The 18,326-nt window shown below is 35.1% G+C and overlaps 1 protein-coding gene and 1 pseudogene across 6 annotated transcripts in view; both read right to left on the bottom strand.

The window, feature by feature from the left end:
* TBL1XR1 (TBL1X/Y related 1) overlaps positions 1-18,326 on the bottom strand; it is a 175,771-nt gene that overhangs the window by 60,820 nt on the left and 96,625 nt on the right. The window contains exon 1 of one of the 5 annotated variants that reach the window (XM_082394087.1): positions 15,450-15,562. The exons of the other annotated variants lie outside the window; for them this stretch is intronic. The gene's annotated coding sequence lies outside the window, so the exon portion shown is untranslated. Of the gene's footprint in view, positions 1-15,449; positions 15,563-18,326 lie in introns of those variants that run through there. 5 annotated transcript variants of the gene reach the window in all.
* Positions 3-18,326, bottom strand: part of LOC309629747 (translationally-controlled tumor protein pseudogene) — a 30,231-nt pseudogene continuing 11,907 nt past the window's right edge. Inside the window, exons 2-3 of the transcript XR_014249491.1 lie at positions 15,450-15,566; positions 3-14,321 (exon numbers count right to left, since the gene is read on the bottom strand). The product of XR_014249491.1 is annotated as a translationally-controlled tumor protein pseudogene (transcript). The remainder of the gene's footprint in view (positions 14,322-15,449; positions 15,567-18,326) is intronic.

Genomic DNA, 18,326 nt, shown 5'->3' with positions numbered 1-18,326 from the left:
TTTATAAGGACAACAGTCATATTGGATTAGAGCCTACTCTAATAACCTCATTTTAACATAATTATCTCTGTAAAGACCCTATTTCCAAATAAGGTTATAGTCTGAGGTACTGGGGGTTTGCACTTCAACTAATGAATTTCAGAGGACACAATTCAACCTGTAACAGTCATTAAGCAGAGAAAGCCCAGGATTATAAACACAGATGACATCATTTCACCCCTCCAAAAGTGTAGATGGCAGCTGTAAACAAAGGCTAACAAAAGCCTTTTCCCCTGACCTTCAGTTATCTCTCTATCTTGGCTGTCAGATAAAATCCCTTTAAAACAAAATTCAGACCAACACTAATTATGTTAACTATGATGGCATCAACATGCATGGAATAATTTAAGTAACTTTATGTCGTCAAATGTATTACTGTTCAGAATTTAATCACTCTTCTCTTTTCCTGCAATAGTTATTCATCCCCACCGTACCCCTGGACCCTGGCTATGTGACATAATTTGGTCAATGGAAACTGAGTAGATCACAGCTTTAAGAGGTATTACAAGTATCTGCCAGGGACTTCCCTGGCACTTCAGTGGTTAAGACTCTGCCTTCCAACGCAGGGGGTGTGGGTTCGATCCCTGGCTGGGGAGCTAAGATCCCACATGCCTCACTGCCAAAACACCAAAACAGAAACAATATTGTAACAAATTCAATAAAGACTTTAAAAATGGTCCACATCAAAAAAATCTTAAAAAAAAAAAAAAGTATCTGCCAGTGCTCTTACTCTTTTCTTCTGCCACACGAATGGGCATGTTCTACACGGGGCCTGCTCCGAAAGCCTGGATCCCCAAACGAGAAGACACAGAACAGAGGCACAGCCAACCCACATTATCTACATGCAAAATACTTGGAAAATATATCTTTATTTTTGTAAGCCAGTGAAATTATTTATAATCATAAAGGAAACTAATATACTTCAAAGTAGTATTTTGACTGCATATATCTCTAGGGGATATAACCTAGGAACAAAAAAGAATCACAAAGAAAGTTTAAACTTCTTTCTGTAGTCTTATTATAGTAATTCTATTAGCATTACTAATTTGATTACTTCTATAAATATATATAAAACAAGTAAGAAATTATGTTAAATCCATTATAAATCAAAATTTTCAGAAAGAAAATAATATATACAAATATATACAAATAGAGAAGCAGTAAAAATCTTTTCATCTTCTCTTCATGGTATAGTACTGTCTGTACGCCTCAAGCTGGCTACACCTGAAGGATATATAGCAATATGCTAGGGAGGATGAGAAGGCAGAGGATGAATGTGTCACATTATCCCAAGGAACAATTTTTCTTGATAATAAATAAGTTTGGTCGTTTTACTTTTATAAAAATCTCTTATCTGATGGAACTGCATACAAAAAATTAAAATTATTTTCATGTTTATAATACAGATATATTTTCAATAAAATTCACACAACACAAATCAAGCTTTAAAACCCTATAGTGATCTTAAATTTGAATTGAAATATAAGCAGGAATTTGTGATTTATTTCTCTTACTAAATACACATTTCCTTGTTCTAAAAAGGCCTAGCAGCAATTAATGACAACCTAGTAGTAAAAAGCACTCCATGCTTTGATTGTAGTCTCCAAATAAACACTTCTCATAAAAATAGGAATGCTTTGGAAGAAAGACCAATTTCAGGGCTGAAGCAGAAAACCTGGAACATCTTGCCACGCAAGAAAGCAAGGAAACAACCAAAGGCCACGTGTGTCATGTCAAAAGGAGACAGGAACCGCAATGGATTAAAACACCTCAAAAATAGTTCTTAATCCATGAGATTATAAAAATTAAAAATAAACTTCACATCACTGGTCACCTTGAGAGGGCACCACCAACTCATCAGTCTAAAAACTAACAACTAGAACAACTCAAGCACATACCCTGCTTTTGCTGTGCAAGTTCTATTTCAGTATCCCAATACTTGACAAGGAAGAGTCCTTCTTCACAGAATTCCAGCTAATCAATGCAAAAACAATGATATAATTAAAACAACAATTTTCTATCCCTAAGAAAATAAAGAATCTAGGCAACAATCATTAATGGACACTAAGACCACCCGGGGAATATCTGATGTGGAACTTTATAATGGATAGATCAGACTAACAACAACTGAATCCATTAATCAACATCAACACCACCGAAAGTGATACAACCAGATGGTGTATGCCCCATGGTGTGAGGCAGAAGGAAGAAAAAAGAAGACTTCATGATCAAAGAATTAAAAGTGAATTTAATCATACCTCAACTAGCACTGTACAGAAGTTACAGGAGGACAGTAGAATGTATTAGTAATACCACAAGGATGTGATTAGCCAAACCCAGAATGTGGGGAATGTGACAGGACAAATTTTTTTCTACCAACAGGTGGAAGAGACTGAAATTTAGCAACCAAAAGCAGTGTGCAGACCTTGTTTGGATTCTGTTTAAAAGTAACCATCTGAAAATGTCGTTTGGAAGGCAAAAGAAAAATTTTAATTCTCTTTACCTCTTCCAGTTTCTCATAAGCCTTTCATCTTTTCTAGACCACTGTAACATATGAAGCCTAGCCTTTTCTCCACAGTAATGAATGGGAAGGATAAGGAAATCTATAAGGATGAGGGTAGTGAGTGCAGAGACAATACAATGACTTATTTCATACTCAACATGTATCCTAGTTTTCTGATCCTGATTTGAATATGAAATCCTGGGCTTGACTCTCCTTTCTCTGGATAGTAAACAACTCCAGATAAGGTGACTTGGTATAAATTCATCTAGACATATTCCAAGGGTTTTCACCAGACTGACTATCAAATTGCTGATCAATTTTCTGCTTCTCAAGTACAGGTATTAGAATAGCCTTCTTCCTTCAATATGATGCAAAGGCATGCTAGGTGCTCAATAAATAGTTTAAAAAAAAAACTGCACACACACACACAAAACAGAACTGAGAGAGTGAAAGTGCTTTTTCTTCTCATTGCTCTCAACCTCATCTCTTTCTTGAAGAGGCAAACACATTTAGGGAAAAGAGAATACTGTCTACACCCAGAGACATCAACTTCAGAATCAGTTTACTTCAAAAACATCAAGGGATTAGAAGTAAGTTTTCTTACTAGTATAGTAAAACCCCTTGATTACCATCAGATATTTAATCTTTTTTTTTTTTTAGTTTAAATGCATTTTATTTTTAGACAAACTACATGACGTATTTTTTCTCGAAAACAATGCCTCAGCTCCAAATAAATCACCGTCAAAACAAACGAGGAGCTCCAGATGCCATCAGTCCCATTTGTCTAAGTCCTGGTGTTGTGTGGATGAAAAGCAGCAGCCAGCCAGTTATGACAGGTGACAGATCCAAAGTAACTGTCAAATTTGTTAACATTTTTCCATTTCTAGACCATCCTTAAAGAAAATCATATGTGGGGTCACAGCACCCTCACAATAGTCCAGCAGAGCAGCCATGCTATCTAGATTCACGTTTTCACCGATAAAGAACTGAGTTTTTGAAATTAGCAAGGATGTGTTTGATTTGTTCTGCAGCCCCTGTCATAAAAGGTTTTACTCTTTCTGGTCCCTGTTCTCCAAGTTTCCCTTTGGCTGACTTCATGTAATCTTTGATGTACTCCTTGTAGGCTTCTTTTTTGAAGCTGGTTTTCTGCAAGTGATGGTTCATGACAATATCGACACCAGTGATTAATGTGTTCAGTACCTTCGCCCTTGGGTCCTTCAGCAGAGGCATTTCCACCAATAAGCGAGTCATCAATGTCACCCTCTGTCCTACTGACCATCACCCCCCTCCACCTCCAGACACAGCCTGTCCGCGACCTCCCGGATCTTGTAGGTGTCGGAGCACATCTCATCACGGCTCATGAGGTCCCGGTAGATGATCATGATGGGGACTGGTGGGAGATGATGGTGGCACCAGCTTAGTAGGAGCCTGGAGCTCAGAGTGAGCACGGGTGTGGTCGGGGGCAGCGGGGGAGGGCGGGGTGCAATGGAAAAGTTACTCTTTGTTTTTAATCTCAATTATGTAACTAAAAACTGCTTTTTGGAGCAGAATTTTCTTATACAATTCTCTGAACAAAAGGAAAAAGAAACATTCTTTCAAAAAAATAGGACGTTCTGTTTAGGCCACTGATCTCAAAAACACTCAACGTCAATTAAAATACCTATATAGTTATAAAAAGAGTAATTGTTATGATAAAAATGTTACATATAAAATATGCTATAATGAAAATGAATACATAAGTTAGAAACAATAAACATTTGAACTGTCATATAAATTTTTAAGAATAAAATTGTTCCCACAAATCATACCTATTTTCACTCTACTGCAAGGTTTCTCAGCATTTTATAAGTACTCTACTGACCTAAAAGCCCAAAATATAAATTATAATAAATATAATACAAATCAGGAAAAAAGTACTATTTTCTTTGGGCCTGCTGGTATAAAATAACTGTTAACTGATACAACCTATAATATATAAAATATTAAGAATCATAGGTTTTAGAGCTGAAGGGAACAAGAGATTTTTTCTCCTCCTGGTTTAGGCTGCCCCTATTAATTAAAACCTCAAAACATTTACATGTAAATATACAGTCATTTTCTCCTTAAAAAACTGGTTTAAAAAAATCTAAAATGGATGGCTATAGTACCAGATGTGAGCAGTATGTAAAACTGAACCCATGAAAATAGTGATTGCAAAACAGACATGAGCACAAAGCATCTGCTATTATCAAAACTTATACAGAGATTTGGGTTTGGAGAGGAAGGGAAGAGCGAGAAGATGAAACAAAGAAGAACCTCCATCACTTTTCTCAGTTTCTGGTTACTCGATCAGTTATCACAGGGTTATCTAATATAGGAAAGGTTTTCAACCTATTCACAGCCAGTAGGTAGGAGTCTGGAATTATTTTCCTTTCAACTGTTCTGTATTTAAGAAGCATATTGTGCTGAAACTCAAGACTGCCAGAACTGAAAGAATGCTCCTCATTCCCATTATGTAATGGAAATGCGTTCACCTCTTTTTTCTGTACCTCCTTATATTAGTGGTAAAGGAAACTTTCAGGGCAATACTTACAACAATAAAAAAGCAGTTAGAGGTAATAGCAGCAAATGAAAACATTCATTTCAAAATTAATTTTTTATTTACATAGACCACTACTCTAAAGAAACCATACTGGATCATACAATGTGTGGGATAGGTTAGATATCTCAAACACTGTGGTGACTCAATTAAATATTCTAGGAATGACAGCTTATTCATGTTTACTAAAAAATGCAAGCTAAAAACAAAATGCAAGCTACGGGAGAGGAGACACTTAATCCTTAATATTCACTAATTATGCCTGAAATATAGCCTGATTCATAAGAGGCACCCAATTATTATTTGTTGAAAATAAATGAATAACGTTTTTTTTCCCACTAGTCAGTAGTATTTAAAAAGACCAAAAAATAATCTTCAGTGATGACTACAACTCAGTGTTCCTTCTCATCCACTCCTCTATTGATCTCTATTACCCTCTCAACTTCAATAACTTGTATCTCCGTTTTCTTTTCTTTTTGGAGAAAGGGGTGGAAGAAAGAAAAAGACAACATTCCAGTTTCTAGCCCACTAGTGACTCTTGCTTAGTGTGGTATATCAAAATCACCTGTAGCAGCTTCTTCAAAGTAATATCATAAACTTTGTGACAACTCGGAAAAGTCTTAATTAAGTGTCAGCAAGTCAGAAGTACAGCCCAGGCATGTCGATCTTAACAAGTTCCTCGGGTCATACAAACCATGCCTGCATCACGCTACACACTTCAAAAACTTCTTTATCTTTAAATCCTGTAACTGTAAACAAAACAACACACCATCTTTTTCACTGTAAACTCCTTATATCTTTGATCTACTCAGTTTCTTTCTTTACACTTATTTTTTTGAATTTTTAAAAATTCTTATTAGTTATCTATTTTACACATATCAGTGTGTACATGTCAATCCCAATCTCCTAATTCATCCCACCACCACCCCCCCGCCACTTTGCCCCCTTGGTGTCCATACGTTTGTTCTCTACATCTGTGTCTCTATTTCTGTCCTGCAAACCGGTTCATCTATACCATTTTTCCAGGTTCCACATATATGCGTTAATATACGATATTTGTTTTTCTCTTTCTGACTTACTTCACTCTGTACACCAGTCTCTAGATCCATCCACATCTCTAAAAATCACCCAATTTCGTTCCTTTTTATGGCTGAGTAATATTCCATTGTATATATGTACCACCTCTTCTTTATCCATTCGTCTGTCGATGGACATTTAGGTTGCTTCCCTGACCTGGCTATTGTGAATAGTGCTGCAATGAACACTGGGGTGCATGTGTCTTTTTGAATTATGGTTTTCTCTGGGTATATGCCCAGTAGTGGGATTGCTGGGTCATAGGGTGATTCTATTTTTAATTTTTTAAGGAACCTCTACCTCTATACTGTTCTCCATAGTGGCTGTATCAATTTACATTCCCACCAAGAGTGCAAGAGGGTTCCCTTTTCTCCACATCCTCTCCAGCATTTGTTGTTTGTAGATTTTCTGATGATGCCCATTCTAACTGGTGTGAGGTGATACCTCACTGTAGCTTTGATTTGCATTTCTCTAATAATTAGTGATGTTGAGCAGCTTTTCATGTGCTTCTTGGCCATCTGTATGTCTTCTTTGGAGAAATGTCTATTTAGGTCTTCTGCCCATTTTTGGATTGGGTTGTTTGTTTTTTAATGTTCAGCTGCATGAGCTGTTTATATATTTTGCAGATTAATACTCTGCCCATTAATTCATTTGCAAATATTTTCTCCCATTCTGAGGGTTGCCTTTTTGTCTTGTTTGTAGTTTCCTTTGCTTTGCAAAAGCTTTTAAAAGTTTCATTAGGTCCCAATTGTTTTTTTTGTTTTTTTCCATTACTCTAGGAGGTGGATCAAAAAAGATCTTGCTGTGATTTATGTCAGAGTGTTCTTCCTATGTTTTCCTCTAAGAGTTTTATAGTGTCTGGTCTTACATTTAGGTCTTTAATCCATTTTGAGTTTATTTTTGTGTATGGTGTTAGGGAGTGTTCTCATTTCATTCTTTTACATGTAGCTGTCCAGTTTTCCCAGCACCACTTATTGAAGAGACTGTCTTTTCTCCATTGTATATCCTTGCCTCCTCTGTCATAGATGAGTAGACCATAGGTGCGTGGGTTTATCTCGGGGCTTTCAATCCTGTTCCATTGATCTATATTTCTGTTTTTGTGCCAGTACCATATTGTCTTGATTACTGTCGCTTTGTAGTATAGTCTGAAGTCAGGGAGCCTGATTCCTCCAGCTCTGTTTTTTTCCCTCAAGATGCTTTGGCTATTCCGGGTCTTTTGTGGCTCCATACAAATTTTAAGATTTCTTTGTTCCAGTTCTATAAAAAATGCCACTGGTAATTTGATAGGAATTGCATTGAATCTGTACATTGCTTTGGGTAGTATAGTCATTTTCACAATATTGATTCTTCCAATCCAAGAACATGGTATATCTCTCCATCTGTTTGTGTCATCTTTGATTGCTTTCATCAGTGTCTTATAGTTTTCTGAGTACAGGTCTTTTACCTCCTTAGGTAGGTTTATTCCTAGGTATTTTATTCTTTTTGTTGCAGTGGTGAATGGGATTGTTTCCTTAAATTCTCTTTCTGATCTTTTGTTGTTAGCGTATAAGAATGCAAGAGATTTCTGTGCATTAATTTTGTATCCTGCAACTTTACCAAATTCATTGATTAGCTCTAGTAGTTTTCTGGTCACATGTTTAGGATTCTCCATGTATAGTATCATGTCATCTGCCAACAGTAAGTTTTACTTCTTCTTTTCCAATTTGTATTCCTTTTATTTCTTTTTCTTCTCTGATTGCTGTAGCTAGGACTTCCAAAACTATATTGAATAATAGTGGCAAGAGTGGACATCCTTGTCTTGTTCCTGATCTTAGAGGAAATGCTTTCAGTTTTTCACCACTGAGAATGACGTTTGCTGTGGGTTTGTTGTATATGACCTTTATTATGTTGAGGTAGGTCTCCTCTATGCCCACTTTCTAGAGAGTTTCTATCATAAATGGGTGATGAATTTTGTCAAAAGCTTTTCCTGCATCTATTGAGATGATCATATGGTTTTTCTTCTTCAATTTGTTAATATGGTGTATCACATTGATTGATTTGCATACACTGAAGAATCCCTGCATCCCTGGGATAAATCCCACTTGATCGTGGTGTATGATCCTTTTAGTGTGTTGTTGGATTCTCTTTGCTAGTATTTTGTTGAGGATTTTTGCATCTATATTAATCAGTGATAGTGGTCTGTAATTTTCTTTTTTTGTAGCATCTTTGTCTGGTTTTGCTATCAGGGTGATAGTGGCCTCATAGAATGAGTTTGGGAGTGTTCCTTCCTCTGCAATTTTTTGGAAGAGTTTGAGAAGGATGCATGTTAGCTCTTCTCTAAATGTTTGACAGAACTCACCTGTGAAGCCATCTGGTCCTGGACTTCTGTTTGTTGGAAGATTTTTAATCACAGTTTCAATTTCATTACTTGTGATTGGTCTGTTCATATTTTCTATTTCTTCCTGGTTCAATCTTGGAAGGTTATACCTTTCTAAGAATTTGTCCATTTCTTCCACATTGTCCATTTTATTGGCATAGAGTTGCTTGTAGTAATCTCTCAGGATGCTTTGTATTTCGGCGGTGCCCTTTGTAACTTCTCCTTTTTCATTTCTAATTTTATTGATTTTGAGTCCTTTCCCTCTTTTTCTTGATGATTCTGGCTAATGGTTTATCAATTCTGTTTATCTTCTCAAAGAACCAGGTTTTATTTTTATTGATCTTTGCTATTGTTTTCTTTGTTTCTATTCCATGTATTTCTGCTCTGATCTTTACAATTTCTTTCCTTCTACTAACTTTGGGTTTTGTTTGTTCTTCTTTCTCTAGTTCCTTTAGGTGTAGGGTTAGATCATTTATTTGAGATTTTTCTTGCTTCTTGAGATGGCTTGTATTGCTATAAACTTCCCTCTTAGAACTGCTTTTGCTGCATCCCATAGGTTTTGGATGGTTGTGTTTTCATTGTAATTTGTCTCCAGGTATTTTCTGATTTCCTCTTTGATTTCTTCAGTGATCTCTTGGTTATTTAGTAACATACTGTTTAGCCTCCATGTGTTTGTGTTTTTTTACGTTTTTTTCCCCCCTGTAATTGATTTCTAATCTCATAGCGTTTTGGTCAGAAAGGATGCTTGATGTGATTTTAATTTTCCTAAACTTACCGAGGCTTGATTTGTGACCCAAGATGTGATCAGTCCTGGAGAATGTTCCGTGTGTATTTGAGAAGAAAGTGTAATCCGCTGTTTTCGTATGGAATATCCTATAAATATCAATTAAATCTATCTGGTCTGCTATGTCATTTAAAGCTTGTGTTTCCTTATTAATTTTCTGTCTGGATGACCTGTCCATTGGTGTACGTGAGGTGCTTAAGTCCCTCACTATTATTGTGTTACTGTCGATTTCCTCTTTTATAGCTGTTAGCAGTTGCCTTATGTATTGAGGTGCTCCTATGTCGGGTGCATATATATTTATAATTGTTATATCTTCTTCTCGGATTGATCCCTTGATCATTATGTAGTGTCCTTCCTTGTCTCTTGTAACATTCTTTATTTTAAAGTCTATCTTATCTGATACGAGTATTGCTACTCCAGCTTTATTTTGATTTCCATTTGCGTGGAATATCTTTTTCCATCCCGTTTCAGTCTGTATGTGTCCCTAGGTCTGAAGTGCGTCTCTTGTAGACAGTATATATATGGGTCTTGTTTTTGTATCCATTCAGTGAGCCTGTGTCTTTTGGTTGGAGCATTCAATCCATTCACGATTAAGGCAATGATCGATATGTATGTTCCTATTACCATTTTCTTAATTGTTATGGGTTTGTTTTTGTAGGTCCTTTTCTTCTCTTGTGTTTCCCACTTAGAGAAGTTCCTTTAGCATTTGTTGTAGAGCTGGTTTGGTGGTGCTGAATTCTCTTAGCTTTTGCTTGTCTGTAAAGCTTTTGATTTCTCTGTCGAATCTGAATGAGATCCTTGCTGGGTAGAGTAATCTTGGTTTTAGGTTCTTCCCTTTCATCACTTTAAATATATCGTGCCACTCCCTTCTGGCTTGTAGAGTTTCTGCTGAGAAATCAGCTGTTAACCTTATGGGAGTCCCCTTGTCTGTTATTTGTCATTTTTCCCTTGTTGCTTTCAATAATTTGTCTTTAATTTTTGTCAATTTGATTACTATGTGTCTCGGCATGTTTCTCCTTGGGTTTATCCTGCCTGGGACTCTCTGTGCTTCCTGGACTTGGGTGGCTATTTGCTTTCCCATTTTAGGGAAGTTTTCAACTCTAATCTCTTCAAATATTGTCTCAGGTCTTTTCTCTCTCTCTCTTCTCCTTCTGGGACCCCTACAATGCGAATGTTGTTGCATTTAATGTTGTCCCAGAGGTCTCTTAGGCTGTCTTCTTTTCATTCTTTTTTCTTTACTCTGTTCCACGACAGTGAATTCCACCATTGTGTCTTCCAGGTCACTTATCCGTTCTTCTGCCTCAGTTATTCTGCTATTGATTCCTTCTAGTGTAGTTTTCATTTCAATTATTGTATTGTTCATCTCTGTTTGTTTGTTCTTTAATTCTTCTAGGTGTTTGTTCCTTAATTCTTCTAGGTCTTTGTTAAACATTTCTTGCATCTTCTCGATCTTTGCCTCCACTCTTTTTCCGAGGTCCTGGATCATCTTCACTGTCATTATTCTGAATTCTTTTTCTGGAAGGTTGCCTATCTCCACTTCATTTAGTTGTTTTTCTGGGGTTTTACCTTGTTCCTTCATCTGGTACAAAGTCCTCTGCCTTTTCATTTTGTCTATCTTTCTGTGAATGTGGTTTTCCTTCCACAGGCCGAAGAATTGTAGTTCTTGCTTCTGCTGTCTGCCCTCTCTACTCAGTTTCTAATTGAACAGGTTTTCAAGATAAGGTCACGTTACTCATGCTTCTCAGCGTCCTCCAATCCCATATCATCCTCCTGAACTACATCTGCATTCCCTCCATTTTCATGCATATCTACTGATCAGACATTTCAACAACTGTGAAATTTAACTCACGTAGTCTTACCAATTCCAACTCAAGCACTGTAACTTATATAAATCCCAAACCATGTTGTGTCTAAAACCATTCTGCAACCTCTGAGCTATTTGGCAGTCATTTTATTAGGTTTTTAACTTCCTTATCAGACTTGCCATCATGGATTTTCAAAAATTTCAACTTCTCTTAGGGACCCTATCTCACTAAAAGCCCCTCAATCTCAGGTGGCCTTACTTCTTTGGTAAAAGTTATTAGAACTTCCTTTATTTTTTGCTCAAGTCAAAAATCTTTATTTTTATTCATCCTATTATCTTGTGCTGCCTCTCTGAGGAAATAGTAGAAAAAGATACAAAAGAGAAAAAATAGTCTCTAACATTGAATCTGTCATTTGTTGGGTCTTCTACATATACTATATAATTAGTAAAATCACTAGCCCTTTGTAAAGGAATTTAATACAGTGGTTAACCAAAAACAACAGCTTTTCTCTGCTCCAGTAGTAAGCACCTATAAATACAGATGAGAAAATAAATATTCCACTTACAAGAGCAAAAAACTATTAAATATTTACAAAATAAACTCACAAGAAAGGCACAGATTTATGTCACCAAACATAATATTCAATTGAAAAATACAAAGATCTGAACAAAGGAAAAGGCTGTATTACTGTGCAGACGTGAGCTGTCACAAGTAACTATCCATTTGAAAGGAAAGAAAAGTGGGCCCACATGTTTTACTATAGACAAAACTTAATTCCAAAATATTTAAAGCAGAGAAATGTGTATGTTTGTGTATACATGTGTATGTGCGTACATATACACAGATACTTCACATATATCAACACATCTTAACGAAACATCAAGGCTACATGTCCAATCTAGAGAGCAGGAAAAAAATCTTTTTAACCAACTGGAAACTCAAATACTATACAAGAAAAGACAGCTATATCTGAGTACATAAAGATCCACTAGATATCAAGAAAATACATATCAAAGTAACATGGAATAAAATTATACTCATTAAAATTGGTAAAAATTTAAAAGATCTAGAATGTCTATTTCTGGCAGGAATGTGGGGATAGGTTACATAGCGCAAGTGGAAATGTGAAAAAAAAAAACCCTTTGGAAAACAATCTGGCGACTTTTTAGTAAAAGTAAAAACACTAGACTGGAACATAAGGATTTCCCTTTTTTTGTTTGTTTGTTACAATGGTCACACAGTTGCAGTGTCACGTAGTTCAATTAATACATATACTCTACAACATAGAGAAATAAAAGCACAAGTTCCTAAGGATGTTTATTTTAAGAACACTTTTTTAGTGGCAAAGGTGGGGGCGGGGGGAGGAAATACAGTGAACGCCCATTAAAGGGGAGTATCAAAACAAGATCGTGGTACATTCATAATATTCATGGATTATAAAGTCATCAAAAAACAATAAACTGATGGAGGAGGGAGCAAAAGAAAAAAGTACACAACAAGAAGTATAAGCATATCCACGCATTTAAGTAAAAGAATACATGTACACATATAAAGAAGAAAAACATTTGTTATTGTTAAAATTTTATGGACTCTAAATAACTTTGTTACTAATCAACTCGAAATTCAACAGGTCTTCATACTCCTTCATTACTTCACACTCCTTGCCATTTCCAGCATTTGAGAAGACTGAAATAATAAAATCTTTAAACTCCCAACATTTGACTTTCTGATTCTGTCCTCTTCTATCTCTTTCACTGATTTTTCTTCCTGCCCTAACATGTGTACAGCTGACTTCTTTTTTAGCCCTCTGATCTTCACTCTACTACCCCAAATAAGGATCTCATCCGCTCTGAAGAATTACAAAACCACCATCTCTCCCATTGCATGCCACTCTCTAACACATCCCCTCATCTTTCCCATTCCAAACATTCCAGTTCCAGCTGACTGATGTGCAAATATCTACGTCCTTTTAGATATCATCGCTCAGCATTACTGGCGGCAACTTATGCCCTATACTCCCAAACGTGTTTCTCCTCTTGCCTGTAACTATCACTAATTCCATCATTCACCAACACTTTAAATTTTAGTATTATATTGGATTCAATTTTCTATCTCAGCTTTTACCTGCAATCTTTTGGATTCCATCTTCTCTTACCTATACAACGCCACTTTCAACCATGCCTTCCTTTCTGCAGTACCTACCACCTGTATTACTACAATAACTTCAATGTCTCCTAGGTCTTTTCATACTGTCTTCTAACATCTATGCATAAAACATAACCCTGATTATGTCACATGTATTCATCGCTATCTATTAGCTTCCACATGCTCTCTAAATTGTGTATCGAAGCATTTAAGTTCTCCTTCTCCATATGGTCTCAAAGTATCCATCTACCTGTACAGCACCTTCCTTGAATGTACTCTACCTTCAGGTGAATTTATCTGTATCATTCTAACATCCCCCCAATTCCCACATTTCTGCTTTTTAAGCTCTTTGTTCCAACTACAAGTGTTGAAATTTTTCTATTCTTCAAATGTCATCTCCTTATGAAGCCTATTCAAACGCCAACCTTGAAAAAGATGCTTCCTCCTTTCCACCTGTACCCCAAAGCATAGTTTTTTGGTCTTTTGTTTCTTTTAAAAAAAAAACCCTTTTCAAAGCTGGGCAGTAGTTAAAAAACAACTGTTAGGTTAGAAATCAGAATGTTGCTATTTTCTTTCAAATGCTACTGTTTTTGACATTAAGACATTAAATCAAGTCATTTAACTTCCCTGAGCCCCAGTTTCTCGTTTGAAAAATAGAAATAAAATCTAATCTACGAACCTCACAGGTAGGTAGGAGTGCATGGAAAGCCAATTTATAATTTACATGTTAACATTGTTATTATATCACCTTTTATTGTGCATATTTGATATTTTAGTCACTACCAAATTATAAGCATTTAAAAGGCAGCCTGTACTTTATATTCTAGCACTCAACACATAATAGCTATAAAATATATATATACATACATCTTCCTAAGTCATAAAATATAGCTCTCATGCGTAAGAAATATAATCAAAGCACAATTCATGTACTATGACTTTGTCAAAATAAAACATCCTACAATCCTTCTCCCCACAGATATCTTTTCAGAAAAACTACTGTCACGTAATATTTCTGGACCTCTGATTTAGTTCACCTGAAACACAAAACACAATTAGTTAACTGGCAGGTGGGTAGGGACCCTTTAAGATGGCTGATAAATAGCTAAACAGTCAAAGAATTCCAGTAACACATATATATATAATACATATGTAAGTGATGTAAGGTGTGACTATGATGGCAGTATTCTACCAATCCAACAAACTTATCCAGCATTCATAGTTAACCTCTAAAATTCTAGAGGTTAACATTATGGTTATTTCAGAGACATGAAACAAGAGATTTTTAAAAATATATACAAGAGAAGCATGTTAATTTTGTCTAAGCTGAAAGATTTTATTTTTTCCTAATTTCATTAAAAAGCAAAATTAATGATGGACAGTGTTTATAAAAAACTTTTTTAAAAATGGAAGAGTGGAAATGATACTTTGGTCCTACAGAAACTTATAAATCTTGAACTTAACTACAAGAACTTAGAAGTCCTTGAGTTACCTTTGAAAACCATACAAACCTGTAACACCTTGTCAAACCAAAAAGCAAGACAGCTACCTAAAACTAAGGTCTTATCTAAAGGACATAGGAACCAACCTGAAGAGACTCTCTCTCACTAGCCAAAAATGGGACAATATGCGCATCAATACAGAAAATAATTCAATAATCTAAAACACAATTGTGTTTAAATCCATGAGTTCACAGGACAAGGCAGTTTACTGCAACCATGCCATACTGTTGGCTAATATTTCTTGGCATTTTGTTATTTCACCAAAAAATTGCTTTCATATTTTGTATCACATCTGCTCTTAGATCTCATATACACACTCTTGTACTTACCTACTTATAATTCACTTTTTAAATCTAAACCTAAGATTCCATAAATCGTTCCTGTTATGAATTTTAATCTACTGTTGCTATAGTGCCTGGTAAGGCTACCGTGGTTACTGATAAGAAACCTTGTTACTAAGAGTTTAGCTCTTAAAAATAATGGTCAAATGCCAAGAAGAAGTAGCAGCAAAATAAAGTCATGAGTAATTGGGCTATATTATGGATTAAAATAGGTATGGGTAAAAAAGGAAAATGAAAGTTAAGAATGATGAACAGCAGCTGATGAGTAGCAAATTACTTTGTGCGTTCATTTGGAGGGGGAAAAAAAAAAAAAAAAGCTCACCCTGTATGTGATGTTGCCGAGTTCCATAAACAAACATCAGGCAGCATGATGTAATAGAAAGAGTCCTGGACTGAGTCAGGAGACCTCTGTTCTAGTCCAAGGCCTCAGTTTCCTCATCTGTAAAATGAGGGTGCTGAATTAGATAATCTGAAAGGGCTCCTCTAGCTTTAACACTGAGGGATTCTACAGATGAATTTAGGAAGAAGCAATAAAATGTAGGATTTTTGTTAACAGTAAAGTTAACATTGCAAACAGCAGGTGGAACAGGGATGAAAACAATTTTCACAAATATTGAACTGCAGAAAGCAATTATTTCATAACTTTTAACTTCCAGAAAGGTTTTTACAATATACCAGCCTTAGTAAGTAACATTATCATCTAAACTAGATTAGCAGTGAGTGACCAAATTATGACCTCAAAAAACCTATTCACCAGCCAGACTGCCCAAGTAAATCTTGGAAACAGTACAGGAACACCTTTGGGCTAGTAATTACTTAAGGTGATAAAATGCCTCATAACTTTCCACAATTAAGTAACTGAACAAAGAGTAAAATGACACAAAAAGTGATTAGAGTAAATTAAACAATTACTTTTAGTTGCAATAAAACAATAATTATGCTATGATATCCTTCTTTGCTAATGAGAGTATTTTCCCTATGCATAATAATTTATTTCCTGGTTAGCTCTCAAAATAGAACTTGGCTTCTTCTGACAACAAGGTAATTTGAAATAAATGACATTTTTTTTTCCACTGGTGACACATAGAAATATAAAAAGAGAAGAGTACCTTTTGTTTAAGTTTTCTATACTGAAAGAAATCAAGCTTCTATAAGTAACAAATAATAGGAAGGCTCTGGTGCCTCAAAAACTTGTGGTTTCCTAACTGCAATTTCCTAAATATAGGTAATTAACTGATTGGTCCTAGCTAATCATCCAGGGTCTAATAAATTCAGTTTTAAGTTCATAGATCAGCTGATGTTATACTTTATTTTTTTATTTATGTGAATGCTATGATTCTCACCTGGCAGACTTTTAAAACTCTAGGTATATGAGAACCAATAAACATATCTCTACAATCAAGAATCTATCAAAAATCTCTTCTTTTAAAGTATGTAATCTGTATCTTTTAAAGGATTTAAAGATAAAATGAAACAGTCAATGAAGAAAACTTGTTTTTAAAGCTTACTCTATGCAAACTACATAGTGATTATAAAATAAATTGGCATACACACAATTCCATTAATTACTCACTTGAACATTTCACCCTGGCAATATAATACCTAATATGTTATTCAGAATCACTAATAAAATTTCTCTCTGGCTGGTAGAAACAAAGGCAAAAACAAAGCAGTCTTGATGGTAATGAAATTTGTTCTTGGCTAGTCTTAAAATAGTTGTGATATCCATGTATCTCTGAGACAGAAAATCTGTGAAACAAAATTTTCCCTCACATGAAATATATTTTCGATTTTAATCTGGGTATTTTGATTTACAGCCCTAATGAGTTGATTAAAATAACCTTACACTTAGCTGCACACAGTAGAAATCAGTATGATATGTGAAGCATACTTTAGGGTGCTATTTTGAGCCGAAGCTGTTTTCAGCAATTACTCCAACTACCTCACTTCCCCCTCCCCCATGACTTTTTCAGAGACACTTAAACATTATGCTTATTTACTAATAAAAATACTATTACTAATGATTACTATAAGCAGTATTGTTTTTAGCCAATATCAAACAGATGTAAACCAGCTCCTCAAAAATTCAGGACTGGTTGACTGTACTGGGTCAAGTATTATTCTCCTTTGGGAAGGCGTTGGTACCAAGATTAGCAGTTAAAGGAGAATGTGCTGTTTAAATAACTAGTTGGTATGTGGCAAGAAGCCCACTGGATTGTTCCTCACTAAATTTCTATCTGTAGAACATAAGCACATTTGTTATTCTTCCTACCACTAACATAAGTCAGCATACAGTACAATTTTCACAAAGACCAAAACGCCTCATTTAGAGATCAATAACACAAAATTCTAGGAACAGTTATAAATGGCTAGATGCTGCACACAAAACAGCAGCACATTTGCTTTTTGTTTTTTTTTTTTTGCAGCACATTTGCTTTGAGAAAGTTTTAATAGAAACGGTCATTCTTTTTATTATTGCAATATAATTGGAAAAATAAAAACACAAAAGACCAAAAATAAGTCCAAACCTGACTAATTTCTGCTCACTAGAAATTATCAAGCCATTTAAACATCAATTAATTACATATAACTTCTTTTTTTCTAAAATGTATTTAATAACTGCCTAGTTTTGTTCAAAGTTCTCATTTCAGGATTGGGGAAGAAAAAAACTGCCAATAAAAAGAAACTGAGATAATGAAATTAATGGCTAAAAAAAATCTCACATTTCATCATTACAATTTATAGTTTAATATTTCAGTTTTCTCTCATCTTTATGCACTTATAATTTATTCCGATATATACATCTAAAAAATTCAGTCTATCAGAATAGATTTCTGAAGAGTAAATTGAGGATAAAAAATGAATCAGTATTTTAGAATGGTTATACTTAATACTGGATATTGTATCAATATTTTTTAATAGCACTATACTTATCTCTCAAAACTTTATAAAAGAATCACAAAATTCTGGAACAATGATCATTTGCTTTTTAATAGAACAGCTTATTAACATACAATTACCATATTCCTAAAATACAGATTATTTTTTTAAATAAATTCTCATCATTCAATCTGGCTAACAATTTTAGCATAAAAATCATGCAGCATTCCTCTTCTGAAGGATGAATACAACACAGTAAAAAATGTGTCCTAAACCGTACTTTATAAACCACAATTGGCCAATTAAAAGAATGGAAAGG

This window comes from Balaenoptera borealis (assembly GCF_965194805.1).
Source record: "Balaenoptera borealis genome assembly, chromosome: 5".
Classification (NCBI taxonomy): Eukaryota; Metazoa; Chordata; class Mammalia; order Artiodactyla; family Balaenopteridae; genus Balaenoptera; species Balaenoptera borealis.
This window is presented reverse-complemented; position numbering and strand designations above follow the sequence as displayed.